The sequence below is a fragment of the Schistocerca americana genome, chromosome 1, assembly GCF_021461395.2.
Source record: "Schistocerca americana isolate TAMUIC-IGC-003095 chromosome 1, iqSchAmer2.1, whole genome shotgun sequence".
In the NCBI taxonomy this organism is placed as follows: domain Eukaryota; kingdom Metazoa; phylum Arthropoda; class Insecta; order Orthoptera; family Acrididae; genus Schistocerca; species Schistocerca americana.
In genome coordinates this window covers 169927895-169955558 of record NC_060119.1, presented here as the reverse complement: position 1 = coordinate 169955558, position 27664 = coordinate 169927895, and positions in this window count along the sequence as shown.

Below are 27664 nucleotides of genomic sequence, written 5' to 3'. Positions count from 1 at the left end.
GCGAATACAGAGAGTAGTAAAAAATTAGTAAACGAATACGTCATGCGGCAGGACTATTGTATGAACAGCAAAAATTTAGTAATCCATAAAACTGTATTACATTGCGTCGTTTTGTAGGGGTTGTGAGTGAGAAAAAGTTTCACGAAGGTTAGAAATTACGTATAATGTTTGTTGCAAGTCTACTCTCACTCTCAAATACTGGATGAATATAGTATGGATATTCGCGCTTTGTTGACTACTGTGCGTTGTAACCTCTACCCCTACTCCTTCGCTAGATACGTGGTTCTTACCCCCCACGGCAGTTCTTTCCAGGTATTAGGTGATACGTGTACTAAGTTCAGCTGAAATCAGTACGGTGTTTTAGGACAATACAAACATACATACATATATACATTTTTATAATGTGTATGGGTTTATGTGTTTATCTGCCTGTGTCAAGGGAGATAACTACTGCCGGCCGGAGTGGCCGAGCGGTTCTAGGCCCTACAGTCTGGAACCGTGCAAGCGCTACGGTCGCACGTTCGAATCCTGCCTCGGGCATGGATCTGTGTGATGTCCTTAGGTTAGTTAGGTTTAAGTAGTTCTAAGTCCTAGGAGACTGATGACCTCAGATGTTAAGTCCCATAGTGGTCAGAGCCATTTGAGATAGCTATTTCTCGAAACATAATAATTGCTGAATTTAGATATTGTAGAAACTAAACTAGATTGGTGTTATACTATTGTACGTAGAGCTACCGATCGTGAACTGAATTTACTTATACTAGCAGTCTACAAATTCTCACGCAAGGACCGCAATCTTCCTCTAATCTGCGCGACTGTCGATCAGACATCAGTGTAATTCGAGGTAGCACTACTTCCAACTTTCAGTTAAGTGCTCCTCAAGTGACTTATCAACTGAGAATCTATATTTATTCCGTAAGATATTCGGGCTGTTGCTTGGGTTTATACATATGTCACTTGGTACTTATTGGAACGTTATTTCGGTTTTTGCTGTAAATCTGCCTAGACTCTTGTAAGATCGCATATTTTACTCTTCGAGCCTCGCGTGTTACTACTTTTGCGGGGTTACACGTTACAGCATCCTTCACGTATCTATCCGACGTCTTTGATTTATTGATCGACCGCCGCGTTTGACAGCCGCCTACTTCATTCTCGTCAATTACTGTCAGCTGCAATGAATAATGCCGTAACGGTTGAGTAAGGACTCCACAGCCTCTACAACAGCGGCCGTCGAGTCTAACTTAACGTTGTCACTCACCGACAACCGCTCTGTCGTCGTCCGTTTAGATCCGACATGGCGAGTGATTTCATTAAGTAAAATGTTTCTATGTTTATCCAGGACAAGATGTTCATTTTTGGCTTCACTAATTGCATACTAATCACGTCTCGTCTTCAGTCTGAAGACTGCTTTGATTCATCTCTCAGCGTTTGTCTACCCTGTGCAAGCCTCTGAGCCTGTGCATCGTTTCTGTAACTTACATCCGTTTGTCCCTGCTTACTTTTGTTAGTCTCATCCTTCCTCTGCAATTTAAACTTCTCACGTTTCCTTCGATTACCAAATAAAGGATTTCTTGATGCCTCGGATAGTGTCCAATCAACCTAGCTTTTCTTTTAGTCAAACTGTGCAATAAATTTCTTTTTTTCCACAGTTTTCTCTTTGTTACTCCAACTATCCACCTAATCATCAACGTTATCCTGTAGCACGACATTTCAAATCACTTTTGTTCTGTTCTTGTCTGAACCGTTTATCGTTCAAGTTTCACTTCACTGTGATAGACTACACTCCAGACAAACACCTCCAGAAAAGACTTACTGACACTTAAAGTTGTACTCGATATTAAGAAACTACCGCTTCTCAGAATTTTTTTCCTTGTGATGCTAGTCTGTAGCTCGCATCCTCTCTGCTTTGGCTATCATCAGTTATTTTGCTGTTCAAACTGCAAGTCTTCTCCTGGCGTATTCTCGGCATGGAGTGATCCCGGACAGTTTCTGTACAGTGGACGCAGCTGCTTCGCATGTCTACAATGTTATTTTGTAAACGTCTCTATGGCAACACCTGTCTATAGATTGCTGTTGTTTTCGCCCACCGCCGTTTGCGCTTCGCAGTTGAAAGCTGTCGAAAGCGCCATCAGGCGTCAGGGATTCCCTCAAGCTGACTCGACAATAGGTGTATCTTCGTAGTAAAGAATAAATATATTATAACTTCATGTATGATGCGGTATTTTTCCACGCATCTCACCCTTAATCACGTCATATCTCATGAACTATGGATGGCAGGTCGTTCTTACCTGCCGGCCGGCGTGGTGGTGCGGTTCTAGGCGCTTCAGTCTGGAACCGCGCGACCGCTACGGTCGCAGGTTCGAATACTGTCTCGGACATGGATGTGTGTAATGTCTTTAGGTTAGTTAGGTTTAAGTAGTTCTAGGGGACTGATGACCATAGATGTTAAGTCCCATAGTGCTCAGAGCCATTTGAGCTACAAAGTGGCTTACCGCCACATTCGTCAACCTATTGTTATGGCTGTACTTTTATCTTCGGAATGTAAAGACGACGGTAAGGCAGTTCAGTTCTAGTCACACAACGTCTCCATAAATCTATGCGCTATATTTCAGCTTTACCAAACACAATTTTGAGGTGCCCTTCGTTGGTTGATTTTGGTCTAGAGTTGACGAATGTAATATCTGCCAGTTACCGAACTTCTTCATGCGGGGAACTTCATCCAATAGGTGTGCACCTATTCATATGGCATTACTATCGTCTCAGTCACCTCGTGAATCTTAGTACGTCAGTCTTCTGTAACAATACACTGAATTTTTTTTTAGTTCGTAAGAATCTTAAATCAAGCATCCGGTATATTTAATATCATCGGTGGCCATTTTACCACTTTTTAGGCCATTGATCAACTAATAAATGATCTGTAGAGTCTAAAATCTCATGAAGTTCCTTCCAGTCAGTTTTTATCTCAGAGTAAATAAACTGATTTAAATAAAAATGTTTTGTAACTGCACGGCATTCATCTAAAAACTTCTACGGAACTCGTGACACCAAAACTGCTAACAAGCGACTGAATGTTGTATTTGCTTGAGAGTTAGAAAAGAGAAGACAGTTATAAGCATCACACATGCCAACAGGCAAGCCACCTGACAAAACTGAATGGATTTCCTAGAAATTTACCAAACATATAATTATAAAGCATCGCAAGCCGCAGTTCATGCACGTCCTTGTATTCATCATTATTCTAACGTCGTAACGTAACACCTGCATTCTCCTTTTAACGATAATAGTGTGTTATAGATTAAATGAGGATTCAGAGCCACGTGCTCCTTCTCGGGACCCTGTTTTTGCACCATGTATCTAAATTCAGCAACTCGTTGAAGTATTGTCCATGGCACAACTTCGTGAGGCTTGTCGTTGTCAACTAGTCGACATGTTATGTCTGTGTTTCGTCCCCACTCACTGATTATATTTGATGCGGCAGGTAGCGTGGAGCCGGGAGTGGCAAGGAGTTGAACCCAAAAGAAGGCTTAACAACTCGCCTCAGCAACATTTAAACCACACTGACAAAATTATAAATCCAAAAGAGGCCTTGTAAGTGCCACCATTACATTGTTAATGAGCCCCACAACGAGGCTGACTCTCCAAATTATTAAACATTTAAAGAAAATTTTAAAATTTGGCACATATGTTTTTAATACGATAAACAATGAGAAAATCAATATTAACTACATGTAAACAACTGAAACATTGACAATATTACATCACAATTGACGTAAGTGGTATGGTTTAGCGGTTTTACTTAACAGCTGTTTTGTTTAATCTTTAAATGTAAAGGGGGTGGCAGGGCTGACCCAATAAAGTGAACATTTCAACTCCAATGGGTTTATTAACTACCCAAAACAACCTCAGATACCATTTGACAGGCGCCACTTGGGCAAGATTATTTAAGAGACATCATTATATAAATCATAAGCAAGTTAATAAATAATTTTGACAAACGACTCCAGCTAAGGCACATTATTTAAGACCCTTTCAATTTCAAACTTTAACATTACATGTAAAATAACAGTTGACACACAGCCTCAACTTTAACACGAATGCTTAAAACATATTTATCAAACTTAACTCGGGCACTCTTGCAGAGCGAATCACGAAATTATTCAAATGCCCATTGACTTTTAAGATGGACTTTTAGGGCATAGAAGGTTACAACCTTGTACAATGATAAATGTTTAATAACAGAAGCAAGGCCGAAGTTTAACCACGGAGGAACCGACTGAGAGAAGTAATACTTAACTTCGAACCAAGACGTGGCTCCGTTTGCAACCCCACGTCGAGTAGACCACCAAAACGTGAACCAAGCAAACGCTACCGGAGAGGAACACCCGAGCTCAGGCGAAGTCCACCGCCCGTAAGCCAAAATTGCAGGGTAGCCCTGCGCTTCGCTGCAGTCGTGGACTGTGTAGCTGGTCCCGGCGGAGGTTCGAGTCCTCCCTCGGGCAGGGTGTGTGTGTTTGTCCTTAGGATAATTTAGGTTAATTAGTGTGTAAGCTTAGGTACTGGTTACCTTAGCAGTTAAGTCCCATAAGATTTCACACACATTTTGAACCCTGCGCTTCGATTGCTCGCTGCCTCAGCTCACTGAAACACAGACCACACCCGACAACAGAAGGCAGAAAAACCTTTCTTAACCTTAACATTTAAGATTTATCAGTAAATTAACTCTATAAAATCAAGGCAAAACTACAACTAATTTCATTAGGGAGTGCTTCCTTTAAGTGAAACAGTACTTGATAAACAAACACTAAGAGTGGGAAATGAACTGGCTCAGGAGAATCGGCACTCACTAGAACTTAATGACACACATCTGCAAATACATCAATATTATGCGAAACCAGAGCACACGCTTAGTAGGAGGCCTCAAATGAAATCGAACTAGCATCATATCACACGTCGTGCAGCGTCTGCTTGTACCAAGAGCGATCAAAATCACAGTTAACTAAGCGCTCTTAGTAATTAGTGTACTTAACTGGGTGTCTTGAAACTGAGGTGATTTTACGAAGATGCCAGACCATCGCTTCGCGAGATCATAACAGCATGTCCCTCCAAGGGAGAAGGCACATCCACAGCTCACGAGGTTGCCGGATAATGCACAGCGCCGGCCATCACCCGCCGACTCCAGTACAACCACGTGACAACCTCCGCCCGGCCTCAGGCACTCCGTGTTCGCTTCCGTCCACCCGCCAATCTCCGACTCCCGCACCGCCGCGTTCCGTTCTCGAGCATTGTGTGTCTTCCCTACTCGAGGTCTGCACTCCCTTATATCTCGAGCCGGCCCAAGCCCAAACACAAACCCCTGCACTAGGAAACCGATCGTACTCATGTCAGAGATACTACCGGCGCCAGTCCCGCCACGGCTCAATAAGGTCACCTACTTGAGGTTAGCTCAGATTAGGTACTCTAAAAAACATATAGATTGAGATTTAAGACCACATAGCTACAAGGTGGCCAAAACACAAGTGAATTACAGTTTTCATGGGAAACACATCTCAAATGGTCCTTTCAGGCTTTACGTGAGTCTCAGTAGTTTTCAAAATAGTTGTAACAGTTTCACCAGGTGAGCCCTTAAAAGAAAGCACACAATTTGAAAAAACGTTATTTTTTTGTAGATAAATATAGAAATAAGACTTTAATTAAAACAATCACCGTTAAAGTGTAAATTACCTTTTGCTTTTTACATGTAGGCTTAAAAGAACTCGGTCGTGTGCTGGTAGCTCGGAATGCTGATCGACATTAGACGCTAATAACAAAGTGACAGTCGCCAGTCAAAGCTAATCAGCGACACACTCAAGAACCCAAACTAAATCTTTACAGAAAACCATCATTCAAAGAGCAAGGGGTTTCGCGAAACACAACCAGTACTTTAATAGCATTGTGAGGTACGGTGTATGTGGCTGTAGTTTGTATGCACCTGAGATACAAACTTAAGATCCTCATTATCGGAAGACAAATTGAAGCTCCCTATGCAATCATGCACATTTACTTTCAAAAGGTAATGAAACAGTCGTAACGGATAAGATTATATTAAGCATGAATTTAACAGGGATAGGTCCGCCTTTTATACGACAGTAGTCACGCATGAAACACACAAGTTAACCACCACAGAACAGCAGATTTCACTTAAAGGAGGCATCCAGCTATTAAATGAAGATGCATTCTTATAAAAGATGATATTTATTTCCCTTAACAAGCATTCACATGGGAAATCCTTCAACAAGGTAGCAATGATCGTACAGGTAGAGAACAGTTATGTTTAAATCCGATCTTGATAATTCTGAAGAACAATAACCGTTCACCGATGCAAAGTGCATCCTACACCTTGAACTGTTCTACGGAAAAGCACTGCTGGCCGAGTCTTACCAAATAAACTTGCAGTATTCGACTGTGTGCGCGCTGCCTGTGAGCGGCAGTGGGCCACGGGAGCATGCTACAGGGTGTTTCAAAAATGACCGGTATATTTGAAACGGCAATAAAAACTAAACGAGCAGCGATAGAAATACACCGTTTGTTGCAATATGCTTGGGACAACAGTACATTTTCAGGCGGACAAACTTTCGAAATTACAGTAGTTACAATTTTCAACAACAGATGGCGCTGCAAGTGATGTGAAAGATATAGAAGACAACGCAGTCTGTGGGTGCGCCATTCTGTACGTCGTCTTTCTGCTGTAAGCGTGTGCTGTTCACAACGTGCAAGTGTGCTGTAGACAACATGGTTTATTCCTTAGAACAGAGGATTTTTCTGGTGTTGGAATTCCACCGCCTAGAACACAGTGTTGTTGCAACAAGACGAAGTTTTCAACGGAGGTTTAATGTAACCAAAGGACCGAAAAGCGATACAATAAAGGATCTGTTTGAAAAATTTCAACGGACTGGGAACGTGACGGATGAACGTGCAGGAAAGGTAGGGCGACCGCGTACGTCAACCACAGAGGGCAACGCGCAGCTAGTGCAGCAGGTGATCCAACAGCGGCCTCGGGTTTCCGTTCGCCGTGTTGCAGCTGCGGTCCAAATGACGCCAACGTCCACGTATCGTCTCATGCGCCAGAGTTTACACCTCTATCCATACAAAATTCAAATGCGGCAACCCCTCAGCGCCGCTACCATTGCTGCACGAGAGACAATCGCTAACGATATAGTCCACAGGATTGATGACGGCGATATGCATGTGGGCAGCATTTGGTTTACTGACGAAGCTTATTTTTACCTGGACGGCTTCGTCAATAAACAGAACTGGCGCATATGGGGAACCGAAAAGCCCCATGTTGCAGTCCCATCGTCCCTGCATCCTCAAAAAGTACTGGTCTGGGCCGCCATTTCTTCCAAAGGAATCATTGGCCCATTTTTCAGATCCGAAACGATTACTGCATCACGCTATCTGGACATTCTTCGTGAATTTGTGGCGGTACAAACTGCCTTAGACGACACTGCGAACACCTCGTGGTTTATGCAACATGGTGCCCGGCCACATTGCACGGCCGACGTCTTTAATTTCCTGAATGAATATTTCGATGATCGTGTGATTGCTTTGGGCTATCCGAAACATACAGGAGGCTGCGTGGATTGGCATCCCTATTCGCCAGACATTAACCCCTGTGACTTCTTTCTGTGGGGACACTTGAAAGACCAGGTGTACCGCCAGAATCCAGAAACAATTGAACAGCTGAAGCAGTACATCTCATCTGCATGTGAAGCCATTCCGCCAGACACGTTGTCAAAGGTTTCGGGTAATTTCATTCAGAGACTACGCCATATTATTGCTACGCATGGTGGATATGTGGAAAATATCGTACTATAGAGTTTCCCAGACCGCAGCGCCATCTGTTGTTGACAATTGTAACTACTGTAATTTCGAAAGTTTGTCTGCCTGAAAATGTACTGTTGTCCCAAGCATATTGCAACAAACGGTGTATTTCTATCGCTGCTCGTTTAGTTTTTATTGCCGTTTCAAATATACCGGTCATTTTTGAAACACCCTGTAGCAAGATAGCAGGAGGCAGAGTGTCCTTACTAGAATTCTAACTTCCCTCTCCAATTTCTGGAAAAGCTACAATTCATCTGTCAGTCACGGTAATAATTCCGAGCGCTGATCAATTTCTAGCCAAGTTTAGTCGAGGATGCGGCCACCAGCTAAATGCAGTTTCAAGATTTCGACAGAGCACCAGCAAGAGTGAGCAGCCGTTGAGACGCTGTGTTGTTCTTAAAACAAAAGAGACGTTGTAGGCATCACACCTTTACATGAGCGCTTTCTAGCCGCCCGACGCGTTACTGCCCATCGAGTTACGTGGTTAGCCCCGAACTAGGGGAACCAGTGCAATATCAGCCCTGAAGACCACTTAAAACTACAAATTTATGGCCGCGGCAAAGCTCGAATGCTTGCGTCCCTCCACCGTCTCTCTCTGCTAGGCTGTTGCGCCAAATAAACGGTCGAAGTGAACAGCTAATTCAGTTCCTAGCTTGACCGTAGACAACATGTGATATTACTATCTATTTTACCAGTAATAATATGATTTATGAAAGGGAGATCTCATTTACCCATTCATTATGTTAATGGACCGAGGAAGTATTATAAGAGCATGAAAATATTAATAAAATATGTAATGAGAGAATGGTACAAGGAAAATCCTATGAATATTAAAATTGGAACTAAGAAAGATAAAATAAACCTAAATTGCTTGGGATTTGATGATGACCTAGCATTACTAGCTAATAATATTCAGGAAGCCACGAAACAAATAACAAGCTTACAAAATATAGGACAAAAATTAGGACTCTAGATATCATTTGAAAAGACTGAAATAATGGTAACGGATCCACTTGTAATTGATCACATCACAGTGAACAATAGGGAAATTAAAATAGTGAAACAATTTAAATACCTGGGTGAAATTATAACACATAAATTGGACGAGAAACCTGCATGGCGAGCAAGAACTAATAAAATGATAAAAGCTCAAAAACTAACATGGTCTACGTACAATAAAAAATGTCTATCAATTAAAACAAAATTAAAACATTACAAGACGGTGGTTCAACCAGAGGTTACATACGGAAGTGAAACTCTTTTTAAAGTCACCCAGAAAAACAGAATTGACAAAATTTTAAAAGTAGAGAGAAGAATTGCTAGAACATGCATAAATAAGAAATATCAAAAAGCTGGGCAATGGCGGATAGTTCCAAATGAAGTGGTATACAGAGAACTGGAGCCCATCACTGATACTATACGAAAGAAAAGGATCTCTTTTTGTGGTCACATTCTGAGGACACCAGAAACCAGATTATCAAGGAAAATTATTGAGAAACTCTGGAATTTGAAACAACAAGGAGGATGACTTAAGGAAATAAGATAGGATATGGAAGAACTGGAAATAACTCTGGATGATTTGCAGAACAAAACGCATTATTTAAAGAAGTTGAGGGACACAGAAATAAGATTTAAACCAAAAATTGACAAACGACATACAATGAAAAGGGTATTTACAGATCAGGAACGACGAAAAGCATCGGAACGAATGAAGAGATACTGGGCCACTCGGAAGGGGAAAATACCAAAGAAGAGGACCAGAAATGATTGACTGAAGTGGTCCAATGAGGCGGTAAAAGCAGAAGAAGAAGAAGAAAATATGTCAGTTGGCACTACTTGAATAATTAAGCCACCGAATAATCAAGCTCACAGTTTTTCTTCCTACCCCGGTTCTTGCCTGTATAGTAAATACTGGCTGATTACCATCCACAAACCAGAGCAGTAGAAATAAGAAATGAGCACTCTGAAGACGCAAATCTGCGATCACAATGGCAAAGGGAAGCATTAATTCTTCTTCCCATACTACGGATCACCAACTGTAACACAACGAACTGTGCCTCATTCCTCAGTGAGCAGTTCCATTTACCCTGCAGAACAAAAAGCAAACATTGAAAGCTCGAGAGAGTGCGTGTGGCGTTAAGTGTAAACAGTGAGCAGCTATGCCTCCTCTGGTGGGACGCCAACGAAGCTGTCGCAATGATACGAAGTACAGAGACGTTTAATGAGGAGATATCGATACTAACGCACGCGTGGTTCAGCATTCTTGAATAACATTACGACATTACAGAACTGCCACAAGATCGTAGTGTACAACATATCCACACTAATTCATTAAAAACTGTTAATCATTTCCTCCTGTTCCCATTGTGGTTAGAAAAATTCATATCGAAACGTTAATAGATGCTTTTTCCACAGAAGGTCTATTGTGGGTATTCCACTATCAAGGAGTAACTATAAAGACCAAAGAAATAATTTTGATATCGGTAGTTCATAATATATCGATTTATCCTTCAGCAGCTTTCTCTTCACTTCAGTAGACTGAATTTTTCAATTTCTATTAATTATTTGTCCTGGATCGAAATGGAACTTCAGCACAAAGAACAGTGCTGACAATATTTCCGTTACATCAGCTCCATACTGAACACTGCTTGATATCTCTCATTGTACTTTTCTACTAACTGTGTCGATACCTTTCTACATGATAGTAATAGGCTATGTACTCTTATGTCAAAGCGGGTTCTCTGTATGTTTAAATTTTATTGTGTAATTATGATTATACTCAGAATAAATTATTCACTTGCATTGAAAGAAGTTCCATCAATCGTACTGAGTATTCGTCTTAAACACCAGCAAATTATCTGGAATACCGATCAAACAATACATTTTATTTTTTAACAATTACAGAGCAAAATGCACCTAAATCGCAGCTCACCGAACTCTGTCTTCTTCAATATGTCGGGCTTGGTGATCCGGTTGTAAAGTGCGTACCTGTAAATCGACAGATGGTGGGATCGAAACGCTACCAGATCACGTGATTTCCAGCCTGCCTTTATTTTACAGATCTCAACAATGTGAGGAGTTGCAGGGACGAGGCGTGGTTCGGATTCCACGCTAAACGGGAGGTCCCCTTTGCTCCGTTGGATAACTTTAGCCACGCAACTCGCCTCAGTGTCGGGCAATTGAAAGCGTTGTAGCCGGCTATTACGCCACACGAAATTGCTGTCAGTCTCCCACTGCTCTTTCATCTACCGGTCAGCTCCGTGGACAGCCTGTGATTTGCATCGGAGTGGCTTCTTTCTGCCGGGTCGTTGGGTGAATCATCAAACATAGGATCACACAAAGCGAGAAATCCATTCTTACGCATTCAAATGATTAATACCTACACAAAACACACATTCTTTGTTTTGATTACTGTGGTGTAGAAACGACAAAACTACGAGTGTTGAAGTTCTCTTTTGTGACTCTAGCCGTGCGGGATAGCCGCACGGTCTCGGCGTCTTTTCACGGTCCGCGCGGTTACCCCCGACGGAGGTTCGAGTCCTCTCTCGGCCATGGGTGTGTGTGTCGTGCTTAGCGTAAGTTAGTTTAAAAGTTAGTTTAAGCTAGATTAAATAGTGTGTAGGCTTAGGGACCGATGACATCAGCAGTTTGGTCCCACGAGACCTTACCACAAATTTCTAATTTTGTGATTCTAAAAGGAACACATAGTAGGGTCTATCGGTTAACATATATATTTAGGACGCTAAGTGGAGCATGAATCCACATTCCATCTCTCATGTGAATGTTCCGTTTAGTAACGTTGCTGTGGAATAACCTCCTTATGACGGTGTTATACCGTATGATTCGTTGCATTTCCGATAGAATGCCTACTCGTAATTGGACCAAGTAATACGAGAGCGCGCAGAAAAGTAGTGCTTCCGAATTTTTTATGTGAAAACGCTTAAGGCTTTTTACATAAAACAAACTTTATTAACATTCTACATCCTTTTTCTTTATGTGTATGTACACTCCTGGAAATTGAAATAAGAACACCGTGAATTCATTGTCCCAGGAAGGGGAAACCTTATTGACACATTCCTGGGGTCAGATACATCACATGATCACACTGACAGAACCACAGGCACATAGACACAGGCAACAGAGCATGCACAATGTCGGCACTAGTACAGTGTATATCCACCTTTCGCAGCAATGCAGGCTGCTATTCTCCCATGGAGACGATCGTAGAGATGCTGGATGTAGTCCTGTGGAACGGCTTGCCATGCCATTTCCACCTGGCGCCTCAGTTGGACCAGCGTTCGTGCTGGACGTGCAGACCGCGTGAGACGACGCTTCATCCAGTCCCAAACATGCTCAATGGGGGACAGATCCGGAGATCTTGCTGGCCAAGGTAGTTGACTTACACCTTCTAGAGCACGTTGGGTGGCACGGGATACATGCGGACGTGCATTGTCCTGTTGGAACAGCAAGTTCCCTTGCCGATCTAGGAATGGTAGAACGATGGGTTCGATGACGGTTTGGATGTACCGTGCACTATTCAGTGTCTCCTCGACGATCACCAGTGGTGTACGGCCAGTGTAGGAGATCGCTCCCCACACCATGATGCCGGGTGTTGGCCCTGTGTGCCTCGGTCGTATGCAGTCCTGATTGTGGCGCTCACCTGCACGGCGCCAAACACGTATACGACCATCATTGGCACCAAGGCAGAAGCGACTCTCATCGCTGAAGACGACATGTCTCCATTCGTCCCTCCATTCACGCCTGTCGCGACACCACTGGAGGCGGGCTGCACGATGTTGGGGCGTGAGCGGAAGACGGCCTAACGGTGTGCGGGACCGTAGCCCAGCTTCATGGAGACGGTTGTGAATGGTCCTCGCCGATACCCCAGGAGCAACAGTGTCTCTAATTTGCTGGGAAGTGGCGGTGCGGTCCCCTACGGCACTGCGTAGGATCCTACGGTCTTGGCGTGCATCCGTGCGTCGCTGCGGTCCGGTCCCAGGTCGACGGGCACGTGCACCTTCCGCCGACCACTGGCGACAACATCGATGTACTGTGGAGACCTCACGCCCCACGTGTTGAGCAATTCGGCGGTACGTCCACCCGGCCTCCCGCATGCCCACTATACGCCCTCGCTCAAAGTCCGTCAACTGCACATACGGTTCACGTCCACGCTGTCGCGGCATGCTACCAGTGTTAAAGACTGCGATGGAGCTCCGTATGCCACGGCAAACTGGCTGACACTGACGGCGGCGGTGCACAAATGCTGCGCAGCTAGCGCCATTCGACGGCCAACACCGCGGTTCCTGGTGTGTCCGCTGTGCCGTGCGTGTGATCATTGCTTGTACAGCCCTCTCGCAGTGTCCGGAGCAAGTATGGTGGGTCTGACACACCGGTGTCAATGTGTTCTTTTTTCCATTTCCAGGAGTGTATTTACAATCTGCCCTGAAAATCTTTTTGTTGGAAACAAGTTCATTTTACGTCGTATATCACATTAAGTAGCCATTTGGATAAAAACCAGCACATTTCAGATGATTCGTCATAACTAAAATATTTAAAAACGTAAAGCACCTTGTCCAAATGGCCATGTCCGTATATTCACACATCAAAAAAGTTTTGCATCAACCCGGTTCCCAGAACCCCTGAAGACAGAAGTTGACTGTGGCTATTGTATCACAGACACAGTCCCTTTCACTGTTCAGAGATGTCACTAAACTCTTCTAAAGATGTAAACAACCATGCATGAGCAGCGACTATTAGACGGAGGAGGTCCGACGATCGATCAGTTCCAGTCATTCCGCCAGGAAAGAGGTACACGGCTCGTGTTGTCTGTAGTTCAACCATGCCTAGACGGCCGATACCGCGGTTCGATTGCGTCCGCATTTTCACTTTATGCCAGGTAGTGCTCTCAACAAGGGATGTGTCCAGGCGTCTCGGAGTGAACCAAAGCGAAGTTGTTCGGACTTCGAGGAGATGATGACATGCCTCACTCAGGCAGGCCTAAGGGCTACTACTGCTAGCTACAGACTAAGGCTCGGAGGAACTCTGACAGCAACGCCACCATATTGAATAATGCTTTTCGTGCAGCCACAGGATGGCGTGTTACGACTCAAAATGTGCGCAGTAGGCTGCAAGATGAGCAACTTGACTCCCGACGTCCTTGGCGGTGTTCATCTTTGCAACCACGACACCATGCAGAGCGGTACAGATGGGCCCAACAACATGCCGAAGGGACCGCTCAGGATTGGCTTCACTTTCTCTTCACCGATGAGTGTCGCATATACCTTCAACCAGACAATCGTTGGAGTCGTGTTTAGAGGCAACCCGGTCAGGCTGAACGCCTTAGACACACTTTCCAGCGAGTGCAGCAGGGTGAAGGTTCCCTGCTGTTTTGGGGTGACATTATGTAAGGGTGACGTACATCGCCGGTGATCATTGGAAGGCACCGTAACGGCTGTACGATACGTGAGTGCCATCCTCCTAGTGCAACCATATCGTCAGCATATTGGCGAGTCATTCGTCTTCAAGGACGACAATTCGGGCCCTCAGCGTGCACATCTTGTGAATGACTTCCTTCAAGATAACGACATCGCTTGACTAGAGTGGCCGGTATGTTCTCCAGGCATGAACCCTATAGAACATTCTTGGAATGGATTGAAAAGGGTTGAACAACCCACCAACCACTCTGAGGGGTCTACGCCGAATCGCCGTTGAGGAGTGGGAGAATATGGACCAACAGTGCCTTTATGAACTTTGTGAATAGTATGCCACAACGAATACAAGCTTGCATCAATGCAAGAGGACGAGCTGCTGCCTATTAGAGGTACCGGTGTGCACGGCAATCTGAACCACCACCTCAGAAGGTCTCGCTGTATGGTGGTACAACACGCAATGTGTGGTTTCTATGAGCAATAAAAAGATCGGAAATGATGTTTACGTTACTCGCCGCCATGGTACACGCTACAATTCTGACCCCTCTAGCAACAGAGGGTTTCAACTTGCACCAGCAAAGCGAGAAAGTCGGCTGAGTAGTACGCTTGATATGTAATACCTGAACTGATATTGGGAACAGAAAAAGAATTAGGAGGCGTTACTTTTCAGCGCGCCCTCGTACGCTGTTTCTCTAAGGCATATTGCATCATCCAGAAAAAATTTGTGTTCAGTGACGTGCACTGCACTCCAGTTTCTTAATTTCACATGTGTGATAATATGCTGATAATATTTTCGGTATAATTTGGGAGGCTGACATAAGTTTTGAACTCACATTTTCCTTTTGCTGCTAGGCAACATGAAATATTTTTTAACGACATGAACATTGTTTAGATTTACTAGAAGGGCTCATTGTTTTGAGAAAAACTGTTATTGGAAACATATCTGTTTCCAGGTTAATTATCGGCAGGATTCGGCACTAAGGGAACTCTCTTCGAACACCCATCTGGCAACCCTGACTTATAAGACAATATACTCGCATTCAGGAGGACAGCAGTTCAGATCACCGTCCAGCGATCTAGAATTTATTTTTCTGTGTTTTCCTTGAACCACTTATAGGAAATAACAGGATGGTTCCTTTGAGATGAGCGCTGCTTGTTTCCTATCTTTTCCCCAGTTTGAGCTTGCGGTCGTTCTCTAATAACCTTGTCGTCGAAGGCACATTTGACCCTTACCGTTCTTCATTCCTGCATTCTTTCCTTCCTGCCTTCTTTTCAGCCTTCCCTCATTCAGTGTTAGGTTGCAAGTGGTTTTTTAAATCAGAGCAAATGCTTGTGAAGGTTTCGTCGTGTTAGTCAACAATACGAGTATAAAGGACACTTGCTTCTTCATTCTTCTCCCGCTAAATCTCTACGCCGCCTGCAGCGATAAAAGCAGCACCAGGATTTTTAAGCTCCATCCCTTTCGTTCGACATTAGTTGATTTTCTTCCACGCATTTTTCGGTTTATAACATAAACCTTGAAGTAAAAAAAGAAGATAAAAACTAGACCAATAAAAACAGTAGCTACGGACAGACCAGGAAAGAGAAGTCGATGATTTTACACTGCCCAGTTACATAAATGTGACCACCGCATATTTTCGACGCCAACGTGCAATATCCTCTCACAGAAGCAGGTGATAGCACTAGCAGTGGACAGTAAATAAAACTTGTGGGGGGTACGCAGTAAATTAGTGCAGTCGTTGTCGCAGTGCGAAAACGAAGCGATTTTATCTGACGTCCAAAAGTGCATGGTCATTGGTTTTCGGTTCAAGGGTGGAAGCATTTCCAAATCAGCTAAGCTTGTGAACTGTTCGCCTGCCTCCATGTCCAGATTGTATACCGATTACGTTCCTTTCAGAGTACGCTGATACAATAGCTCCCTACTTAGCAATCATATACAACCGCTCCCTCACCGATAGATCTGTACCTACAGATTGGAAAATTGCGCAGGTCGCACCAGTGTTTAAGAAAGGTAGTAGGAATAATCCATCGAACTATAGACCTATATCATTGACGTCGGTTTGCAGTAGGGTTTTGGAGCATATACTGTATTCAAACATTATGAATCACCTCGAAGGGAACGATCTATTGATCAGCAGGGTTTCAGAAAACATCGTTCTTGTGCAACGCAGCTAGCTCTTTATTCGCGCGAAGTAATGGCCGCTATCGACAGGGGATCTCAAGTTGATTCCGTATTTCTAGATTTCCGGAAAGCTTTTGCCACCGCTCCTCACAAGCGACTTCTAATCAAGCTGCGGGCCTATGGGGTATCGTCTCAGTTGTGCGACTGGATTCGTGATTTGCTATCAGGAAGGTCGCAGTTCGTAGTAATAGACGGCAAATCATCGAGTAAAACTGAAGTGATATCAGGTGTTCCCCAGGGAAGCGTCCTGGGACCTCTGCTGTTGCCGGTCGAAGTGGCCGTGCGGTTAAAGGCGCTGCAGTCTGGAACGGCAAGATCGCTACGGTCGCAGGTTCGAATCCTGCATCGGGCATGGATGTTTGTGATGTCCTTAGGTTAGTTAGGTTTAACTAGTTCTAAGTTCTAGGGGACTAATGACCTCAGCAGTTGAGTCCCATAGTGCTCAGAGCCATTTGAACCATTTGAACCTCTGCTGTCCCTGATCTATATAAATGACCTGGGTGACAATCTGAGCAGTTCTCTTAGGTTGTTCGCAGATGATGCTGTAATTTACCGTCTAGTAAGGTCATCCGAAGACCAGTATCAGTTGCAAAGCGATTTAGAAAAGAATGCTGTATGGTGTGGCAGGTGGCTGGCAGTTGACGCTAAATGACGAAAAGTGTGAGGTGTTCCACATGGGTTCCAAAAGAAATCCGTTGGAATTCGATTACTCGATAAATAGTGCAATTCTCAAGGCTGTCAATTCAACTAACTACCTGGGTGTAAAAATTACGAACAACTTCAGTTGCAAAGACCACACAGATAATATTGTGAGGAAGGCGAGCCAAAGGTTGCGTTTCATTGGCAGGGCACTTAGAAGATACAACAAGTCCACTAAAGAGACAGCTTACACTACACTCGCTCGCCCTCTGTTAGAATATTGCTGCGCGGTGTGGGATCCTTCCCAGGCGGGATTGACGGAGGACATCGAAAGGGTGCAAAAAAGGGCAGCTCGTTTTGTATTATCACGTAATAGGGGAGAGAGTGTGGCAGATATGATACGCGAGTTGGGATGGAAGTCATCAAAGCAAATATGTTTTTCGTCGCGGCGAGATCTATTTACGAAATTTCAGTCACCAACTTTCTCTTCCGAATGCGAAAATATTTTGCTGAGCCCAACCTACATAAGTAGGAATGATCATCAAAATAAAAAAAGAGAAATCAGAGCTCGAACAGAAAGGTTTAGGTGTTCGTTTTTCCCGCGCGCTGTTCAGGAGTGGAATGGTAAGGAGATAGTATGATTGTGGTTCGATGAACCCTCTGCCAAGCACTTACATGTGAATTGCAGAGTAATCATGTAGATGTAGATAAAAGTACACTATACGAAACCGAAGCCGAGGCAACTACAGTGTACCACTGGCCTTAGATGACAGTGGTGAAAGACACCTGCGAATAGGCGTGCAACCTTTGAGCATCTGACGACCCAGATGAACCAAGGGGCTACCAAAAATGTAGCCAAGGGGCTACCAAAAGTGTCAAGCCAACCGCTTGCTGCGTGTCGGTTTCCACAGCAGGTGCCTAGTTCATGGAACTCATGTTGGCTTCTTTTCACCGGCGACGAAGGCTGGAAGTTGCACGCCAGTACCAAAACTGAACGTCAACTGAGTGGCGACATGTGACATTTTCAGACTAATACATTTTATGCCCCAAGGGACAGGAAGAAAATACTTTTCGATAACAGCCAGATGAGTGCAGTCTGCAGGAGGGAGCGGTATGATCTGGGGAATGTTTTCGTGTCATTCGTTGGGTGAGGTCTTCATCCCAGAAGGCATCACACAAGTATGTATCGGTGCTGGAGCAGGGCAATGCAACCTGACACACAGCTGGCAGTCTACGCACGTGATGCGAAGAGCACCAGAATGAGTTTACAGTACTCCCTTGGCCATCGAACTCCGTGGATTTGAACACAATCGATAATCTGTGGGACCACCTCCATCGGTCTCTACGCGCCATGGATCCTCAACCGAGAAACCTAACGAGGATGAAGGGTATCAGACGGATGCCATATTCCTTGACTTCCGGAAAGCGTTTGACTCGGTGCCCCACTGCAGACTCCTAACTAAGGCACGAGCATATGGGATTGGTTCCCAAGTATGTGGGTGGCTCGAAGACTTCTTAAGTAATAGAACCCAGTACGTTGTCCTCGATGGTGAGTGTTCGTCGGAGGTGAGGGTATCATCTGGAGTGCCCCAGGGAAGTGTGTGTAGGTCCGCTGTTGTTTTCTATCTACACAAATGATCTTTTGGATAGGGTGGATAACAATGTGCGGCTGTTTGCTGAAGATGCTGTGGTGTACGGGAAGGTGTCGTCGTTGAGTGACTGTAGGAGGGTACAAGATGACTTAAACAGGATTTGTGATTGGTGTAAAGAATGACAAGTAACTCTAAATATAGGTAAATGTAAATTAATGCAGATGAATAGGAAAAAGAACCCTGTAATGTTTGAATACTCCATTAGTAGTGTAGCGCTAGACACAGTCACGTCGATTAAATATTTGGGCGTAACCTTGCAGAGCGATATGAAGTGGGACAAGCATGTAATGGCAGTTGTGGGCAAAGCGGATAGTCGTCTTCGGTTCACTGGTAGAATTTTGGGAAGATGTGGTTCATCTGTAAAGGAGACCGCTTATAAAACACTAATACGACCTATTCTAGAGTACTGCTCCAGCTTCTGGGATCCCTATCAGGTCGAATTGAGGGAGGACATAGAAGCAATTCAGAGGCGGGCTGCTAGATTTGTTACTGGTAGGTTTGATCATCACGCGAGTGTTACGGAAATGCTTCAGGAACTCGGGTGGGAGTCTCTAGAGGAAAGGAGGCGTTCTTTCCGTGAATCGCTACTGAGGAAATTTTAAGAACCAACATTTGAGGCTGACTGCAGTACAATTTTACTACCGCCAACTTACGTTTCGCGGAGAGACCACAAAGATAAGATAAGAGAGTATAGGGCTCGTAAAGAGGCATATAGGCAGTCATTTTTCCCTCGTTCTGTTTGGGAGTGGAACAGGGAGAGAAGATGCTAGTTGTGGTACGAGGTACCCTCCGCCACGCACCGTATGGTGGATTGCGGAGTATGTATGTAGATGTAGATGTAGATGGCCACCACCCTGGAACCGGCATGGCTCCTGATCCCTCTACGTGCCTTCCAGAACCTCACTGACATTCTTCCTGCGACTCTCACAACGGTCCCCACTGCAGAAAGTTGTTATTCAGGCTTCTGACAGGTGGTCGCGTTACTGTGACTGGACAGTGTGTGTTGTACATGGAATCTTCTTACCATCTGCAATCTATTACTTGCGGTCTCTGTTCGTCTATAGAGTGAACACGAATTTCCGTCCACAAAATTTCGTAGGTTCAAGAATGCGTATGAGTGTTTTTCTGCAACTGATCCGTAAACTCCGGTGGCACGTCACAGACTAATAATACAACTACGATTTATTCGGTTTTCTACTCCAGCCACCGTTGCTTAAGTGAAAATATTGTCACAAAATAAAAATGTTACGCAGTGACCAAGACTTATAACACAAAATGGAGAGAAATCCAATAACAACCAAACAGATGCAAAGGCACTGTGATGTTGTTGCCGTCGCTAGGTGAACAGCTCATTACGTTGTCGTTGTACTGCTCTTCTACAGTTTTCGGTGAACGAGATGCGTATCAAGCAACTCTTCATCACTAAACTTATTCATACTGTTGTGTATCGGTCTTAACGTACAACTAACGCTAGTAGGGTGTCAGATAAGTTTTAAATACCGATTACCTATGAAAGTAAGTCCTGATATGTCCGGAACAACAATACCGTATTAGATACAATGTTTAGATCTTTGAATGAAATTGGTATAGCTATCTGATCGTAAAGTTTTTGCTGACAGTTACCTAGACAGTGAAGTTTCCTTTCTGCACAACGAGCTACAATGGCGGTATCAGAGGAAATGGAATTTAAGCGGATGTGTGCAATCACACCAAATATATCACCAAGAGTAAAGATTTATAAAGCAATGTGTCTTGTAGTCCCATACAATGCAGCTGTCATGTGGACCCAATCTGTTATAGTAACTCACCGATCCAAGACATCAGATAAGCCCATTTGCTGCAGAATAAAGCACTGCGTGTCTGCCAACAGCGCCAACGCCAACAACTACCTTTATTACTGAAAAGCATGCTAAGAAATATAATATTCATGGCGACTACCACTATTGATGATGCTAATTGCAGGAAGAAATCCATAAATATTCTCACAGTTAGCTGAATTTTCCGTCGGTGCTTGGCTGAAATTGATTATAACAGTAATGGAAAGCACTTCGTGATGTTTTCAGAATTACATTTATTTGGTCACGAACAAGCTTCCAATCCCTTAGGCCTCTTCAGGTGACAACTGAATGTCGCCAACATAGATGCAATGAAGTGCAACGTACACAGACATTATTTACACCGAAGATACGAAGATAAGAAAAATTATGACATGTAGAGTGTTAACGTAGGGAAGTACTACTTTCTTGTCACGCGAAGGTAATTACATTAACTACAAAGGCGGCAATTTTTTGTGGAGGTGCATTTAACGACTGATGAATATTTTTGAATTTACGTTTGTAGGTTATCTTAGCCAGTATATGGGATAATACAGCAGTTTTTCCAACTACTGACTAGTTTCTGTTGGACTACATACAGGAGTAGTGTAATTTTACGCTTATTGTTTTCTTTTCGTGGTATATTATCAGTCAGGGCAGAGCTATAGCCTTTACGCGAAGCGAAATGTTTTTAGTTCTGTTTGAAAGTCAGATTCAGATATTGGGTCAGAAATGTGACGATGCGACATCAAATTCAGTGCTGCATGTTTGTCGGGAACCAGTTAGGAAATTGGCACATCATATCACATACTGGCAAAATTTCAGATGACCTCTGCAGAAAGTTGAAGTCTCGCAGCTACAGTGCTGCGTTTCATAACACCAACAGCATACCAAAACTTGAGTTCAATAGCTAATATAAACTGTAACCCTTGAGTGTTGTGTGTAAAATCAAATCAAAGCACTGCGCCGCGGAGAGTAGGCGCTCGGTCTAGAGCGCCTGGCCGCGTTTTGCGCGGCTATCCCCGTCGGAGGTTCGAGCCCTTCCTTGGCCATGGGTGTGACTGTAAGTTAGTTTAAGTTAGATTCAGTAGTGCGTAAATCAAGGGACTGATGAACTCGGCAGTTTGGTGCCACAGAACTTACCACAAATTTTTTTTCAAAGCACTGCAGGAAAGTATATATTTTGGTCAGTCACACAGAGCTGTGACAATTAGGTTATCCGAACGTGAGATAAACTGATGATTAAGAAAGAAAGATTTAACTTTTCCTGACTATCTTTTAATAGAAAACCTCCCATATAGTGTGAAACGTAAAGTTACACGTTCTGTTAAGAAATGTAGAAAGATGACTCTGATAGAAATACATGTGATGCAGAATGCCAGATTAGTATTAAATGATCAAACTCAGTTTTCTTTTCCCTCTTCTAAGTTAAGTTTTAATTACAAACAAGAGATTGAGATTGCAAATTCGATATTAATGTTCATCAGCTATTAAATGTACCTCACAAAAAATTTTGTTTCCCTCTTTTGTTAATGTAATTATATCTGCGTGACAAGAAAAGCCAAAAGCCAGTTCGTGACCAAATAAATATGCAGTAATTGTTCGGAAAATCAGAAAGTGTTTCCTGTTTAATACTCTACCAATTCATCAGGTTACCTTCCATTCAGAAGGCTGTTGAGTAGTATTCAATGAACTGTGGATGAAGCCCAACCAACAGGCATTACATGCGTTGATCAGAAACGATAGTGGTATGTAATATACAAACCATATGAGTTACGCCATTAATTGCAACTTTCTTATGACATCATCTAACTATGTACCTGTTGTATTCTTAGCATTGAGAATGGCTAGTTTCTAGCTGAAATCTAGATCTGCCAATAAAAAATTTAAAAAGGACGACTGATAGTTGAAATCTCTTAGTTACAACTCTACCAGTTGCTTGAGACCGATAGAACGTTTCAGATCAAGTTATCGTATTCCAACGACTGAGTGAAAGTAGACACAATTTGTCACAATACAAAAATGTGTGATGAAAGTGTTTGAAAGAATATTTGAATATAAATCCCTGTAACTAACTTTAAAAAGTAATTCAGTAACATTATTATGTGGCATACACAGAATCAAAACGTAAGAAAATCAAAGTATAATCCTTAAAAATCGCAAAATACTAACAAAGATGTGGCAAAATTGACTGTACTACCATTCGGATGAATTAACTACAAGAAGATTCCTTATGGAGCCTTAAGATATAATCTCCTCACACAGACACAAGGATCAACCATCCACACGTGAAACACGCTCCAACCCCTGAAAGTTACAATAACTTTGGGACGCAAATCAAGGAAATTGTTACACATGAACAACGATTTCACTGTGAATGATTACCAAATTCATGTAGCACATCTGCTCATCTTACACAGAATCAAGCTATACTAACTCGCCTTGAGCAAAACAGCCACCAGTGATATCAGATTCTGAAACACGACCGACCTCCAGCATTGCAGAACACAAGAGTCTCTTCTTCACACTCACGCCTCAACATTCTCAGCGAGAAGTTGGTTGCCCGGCTCAGCCGAAAGTCAGAGATAACCTGTTGAATACTTCTCAGGGTGCCCCAAAAGGGCTAAGTTGTTCGGAATCGATACTAGGTACAGAACTGCATCCTTTCAGTAAGCCTATAGAAAGTAGTACACGAAATCACTGAATTGCAAGAGCAGCAAATTAAATACTGAATTTTGCAATGCAACAGCCAACTTTCACACTGATCGAAAAACAAATTCGAGACGAAACTGGCACTAAATCCAAGCTGATAGGTGAGGAGTAAATTGAGTATCATTGTTGCCAATAGCAAGTACCGTAAATGAATGGAAAAAGTTTGTTTCTAAATAATGGTGCATGCCTTCAAAATTCGCACTGTTGCGCAATTGTTTTCAGTGTAATATAAATATAAATGGGGGTCAGAAATCAAACGATATGCAATTGGCCCGTAACAATCCACCGGAGAATAGGGGTTCCATTCACTAACATACTCAGAAAATAGTTCTGAACACTGAACACACATTTGAACTTCTGTCGTTGGAATCTGAGCTTACCTCGTCGAAAATCCTAGCTACAGAATAACACATACTATGTACAGTGAACAAAAAAATTTAATAAAAAAACGCGACACACTAATGATGTGCGAGTGTCACCATAAATTGGTCATGTCATACATAAAATTTCACTTGATAACATGATCTATCGGTACTAACTGAGTTCATCTTAGTGACAAATTTTTTCCATAATCTGCTCTGGCGGTACTAAGGGAACCATTCCACTGACTTACTTGAAGAAATACAGCAACCTGCCACTTGTTTGTATAACTTCATTTTATGCAATGGCGCGTTTCGAGCTTTCAGTCACTTTCAAGTTGCGTAATACATTTAGATGTCTTCAGTATATCGTTATTATCGACAGTATTTTGAATTAACTTCTCATGTCGGACTTCATAGTCATTTAGAATTTTTTAACGGACACGATATTTGCCGTTGACTGTAGAAATTATTGATGATAAAATCTTCTCTGGTTGACAACCGAGTCAATGCCTCGTTCTCCGGCAACGTTTCAGCAAGTTTCTTACTTCACATCTTCAGGCGAAATCTTCCCCTGAAGATGGCAAGTAAGAAACTTGCTGAAACGTTGCCGGAGAACAAGGCATTGACTCTGCTGTCAACCCAAGAAAATTTTATCATCGAGATACACCGAGAAAGCCTGCATTCACACGTATAAATTATTAATTTCAAAGTTGCAGTTTCGGCATTGCCATTTTCAAGTAATGTTACTGTATTTCTATCGTTAAAAGGCCTGTTTTTGACGGTGACGTGTATATATGGCGGAGGTTTTTAAATTCTAAAACGTGCTGAAGCAAAATCTTTTGCATTATCACTTGAAAATGGCCCAAATGCCGAAACTGCTATTGTGAAATATATAACTTCTACACTCAACGGCGAATATGGTATCCTTTAAAAAAGTATTTGAATGCTACAGAGTCCCTGTGCAAAATAACAATTCGTTTAACTACAACGATAGATGTACTTACTTTTGTTCTGTAAGTTATGGTTTCTTTTTCCGACTCTAAATGCCTAGGGCAAACAATTTTATTCCTTTGATGCAGTGAATTTGTTTATATCGGCAGTTACTGTCAAATTATAGTTTGAAACTTCCTGGCAGATTAAAACTGTGTGCCGGACCGAGACTCGAGCTCGGGACCTTTGCCTTTCGCGGGCAAGTGCTCTACCATCTGAGCTACCCAAGCACCACTCACGACCCGTCCTCACATCTGTAATTCTGCCAGTACCTCGTCTCCCACCTTCCAAACTTCACAGAAGCACTTCTGCATACCTTGCAGAACTAGCGCTCCTGGAAGAAAGGATATTGCGGAGGAATGGCTTAACGACAGCCTGGGGGATGTTTCCAGAATGAGATTTTCATTCTGCAGCGGAGTGTGCGCTGATATGAAACTTCCTGGCACATTAAAACTGTGCGCCGGACCGAGACTCGAACTCGGAACCTTCGCCTTTCACAGCCAGTACCTCGTCCCCTACCTTCCAAACTTCACAGAAGGTTAGCAGGAGAGCTTCTGTGAAGTTTGGAAGGTAGGAGACGAGGTACTGGCGAAATTAAAGCTGTGAGAACGGGGCGTGAGTCGCGCATGGGTAGCTCAGATCGTAGAGCACTTGCCCGCGAAAGGCAAAGGTCCCGAGTTCGAGTCTCGGTCCGGCACACAGTTTTAATGTGCCAGGAAGTTTCATATCAGCGCACACTCCTCTACAGAGTGAAAATCTCATTCTGGAAGTTATACTTTTTTTACACATTCCAAAACTATTTCTGAAGTGAAGAAGTCAGTTATGTTTATAGATTTAATATTGCTGCCCTTAGACTCGACACATGTCTCAGTATCATTAAAAAATTGGTCAATGTACAATGTATCTATTGCAATGAATTTCCGTTTTTAAAACATTTTAAATGGCTGTAGTGGAAGGTGTCATGAATAGTAACCTACCTAGTATAGTAGGGACTGACAATAGTTGAAAGAATAATAACTATATTATAGTTAATATTATCAATGTGACATGGCATTTTCTTCTACGTGGTATACGAAGCGATATCACACGCTTTACATTCGGGTAATAAATTGGCAATACTGGGATAACGTTTTAAAACGAAAACACAAAGCAAGAAGTCAATACACTGTCTTATTCGGAAGGAAAGGAGGAAGTTATATTTATTTCTTATTACTAGCATTTATTATTTCCGCTACCTGCCTCCTACCAGCTGCTTCATATCTCTTGACCATCCCCAACACGTATCCCATCCTCTCTCTGGTATCAGTTGGTTTACAATGTCATTTATCTCCAAATATCTTTTCTCATCTATTAAAAATGGAGGCATCGAATTTTTTTCCTGAATAAAACCAGTCCTACCCGTCCTCTACAACCAACATGCCGTCACTATACTCTCCCCAGTACTATCCCACATTCTTTCTACTATCACTACCTCCAGTCCTGTCCTTAGCCGAATCCCTCACCCAGTAAATGTTACGAGGTACCCACAGCACCATATTGTTACAGGAATCAAGATCACACACCTCACGCTGCCTACAGTCGTCGTTTTTGTACCAATCAATCTACGAGGAGTGTTTTTTAAGTAAATACCGTTCTGAAATTTAAAATAAACGTGCTATCTCAATAATTTTATTTTTACATGAAAGCCTGTACCTTAATCTACTTTTCTACATAATTTCCGTTAATATTGAGGCACTTGTCATAACGTTGTACCACTTTTTGAATACCCTCCTCATAGAAGTCTGCCGCCTGCATCACCACTGTTTTGACTTCGTCATCGTCTTGAAGACGCTGACCGCCCAGGTGTTTCTTCAAGTGCAGGAACAGATCGTAATCACTGGGCGCAAGATCGGGGCTGTACGGAGGGTGAACTAGAGTTTCCCATCGAAAAGATGTGATGAGGTCTTTGGTCTGATTCGCCACATGCGGACGGGCATTGTCTTGCAGCAAAACGATGCCCTTGCTCAACTTCCATGGACTGTTGCTTTGATTCTGATGTCACTTAGGCCACCCATGTTTCATCACTCGTAACAGTTTGGCTTAAGAAATCATCACCGTCGCTGTGGTACCCCTCATTGAAAGTCAATGCACTGTCTAAACGTTTGGTTCAAAATGGTTCAAATGGCTCTCAGCACTATGCGACTTAACTTCTGAGGTCATCAGTCGCCTAGAACATAGGACTAATTAAACCTAACTAAACTAAGAACATCACACACATCCATGCCCGAGGCAGGATTCTAACCTGCGACCGTAGTGGTCGCTCGGTTCCAGACTGTAGCGCCTAGAACCGCACGGCCACTACGGCCGACTAAACGTTTGGTTTTGTGCACATCCGTCAACATATTTGGTACCCAATGTACGCACAATTTTCGGTAATTCATTAGGAAAGTCATCCCGCAAGGAGGAAATCGTAAAGCGTCTGTTTTCTCTCACCTTATTGTCCACTTCCTGCATCAAACTTTCATTAACGACCGAAGGACGCCCACTCCGTTGTTCATCATGCACATTTGTGCGGCCATCTTTATATGCTCTCACCCACTTTCTTAACATTCCTTCACTCATAATGTTTTCTCCATAAACTTCACAGATCTCACGATGAATATCGATCGCTTTTAGGCCTTTAGCACTAAGAAATCTTAAAACAGCCCGTACTTCACAGTCGCTGGACCTCACGATTATCGGAGGCTTTTTAAATACTCAGTACACAACGCAAACGAGGAAGAAGCAGACTGTAATGGCGTCAGTGCGTAGATTAAGGTACAGTTTTTCATGTAAAAATAAAATTATTGAGATATCTTATCACGTCTTTTTTTAAATTTCAAAACGGCAATTACTTAAAAAACACGCCTAGTATTTTATGGAAGTGTGAATAACTAGAGAGGCAGCCGCTGAAGCGTATCTGCTACTCTGGTGGATACGTATCTGACGCTCGGCGCTCTGGTGTGTGTTTCAGCGTGGCTGCTGGGCTGGTGGATGTGCAAGACGG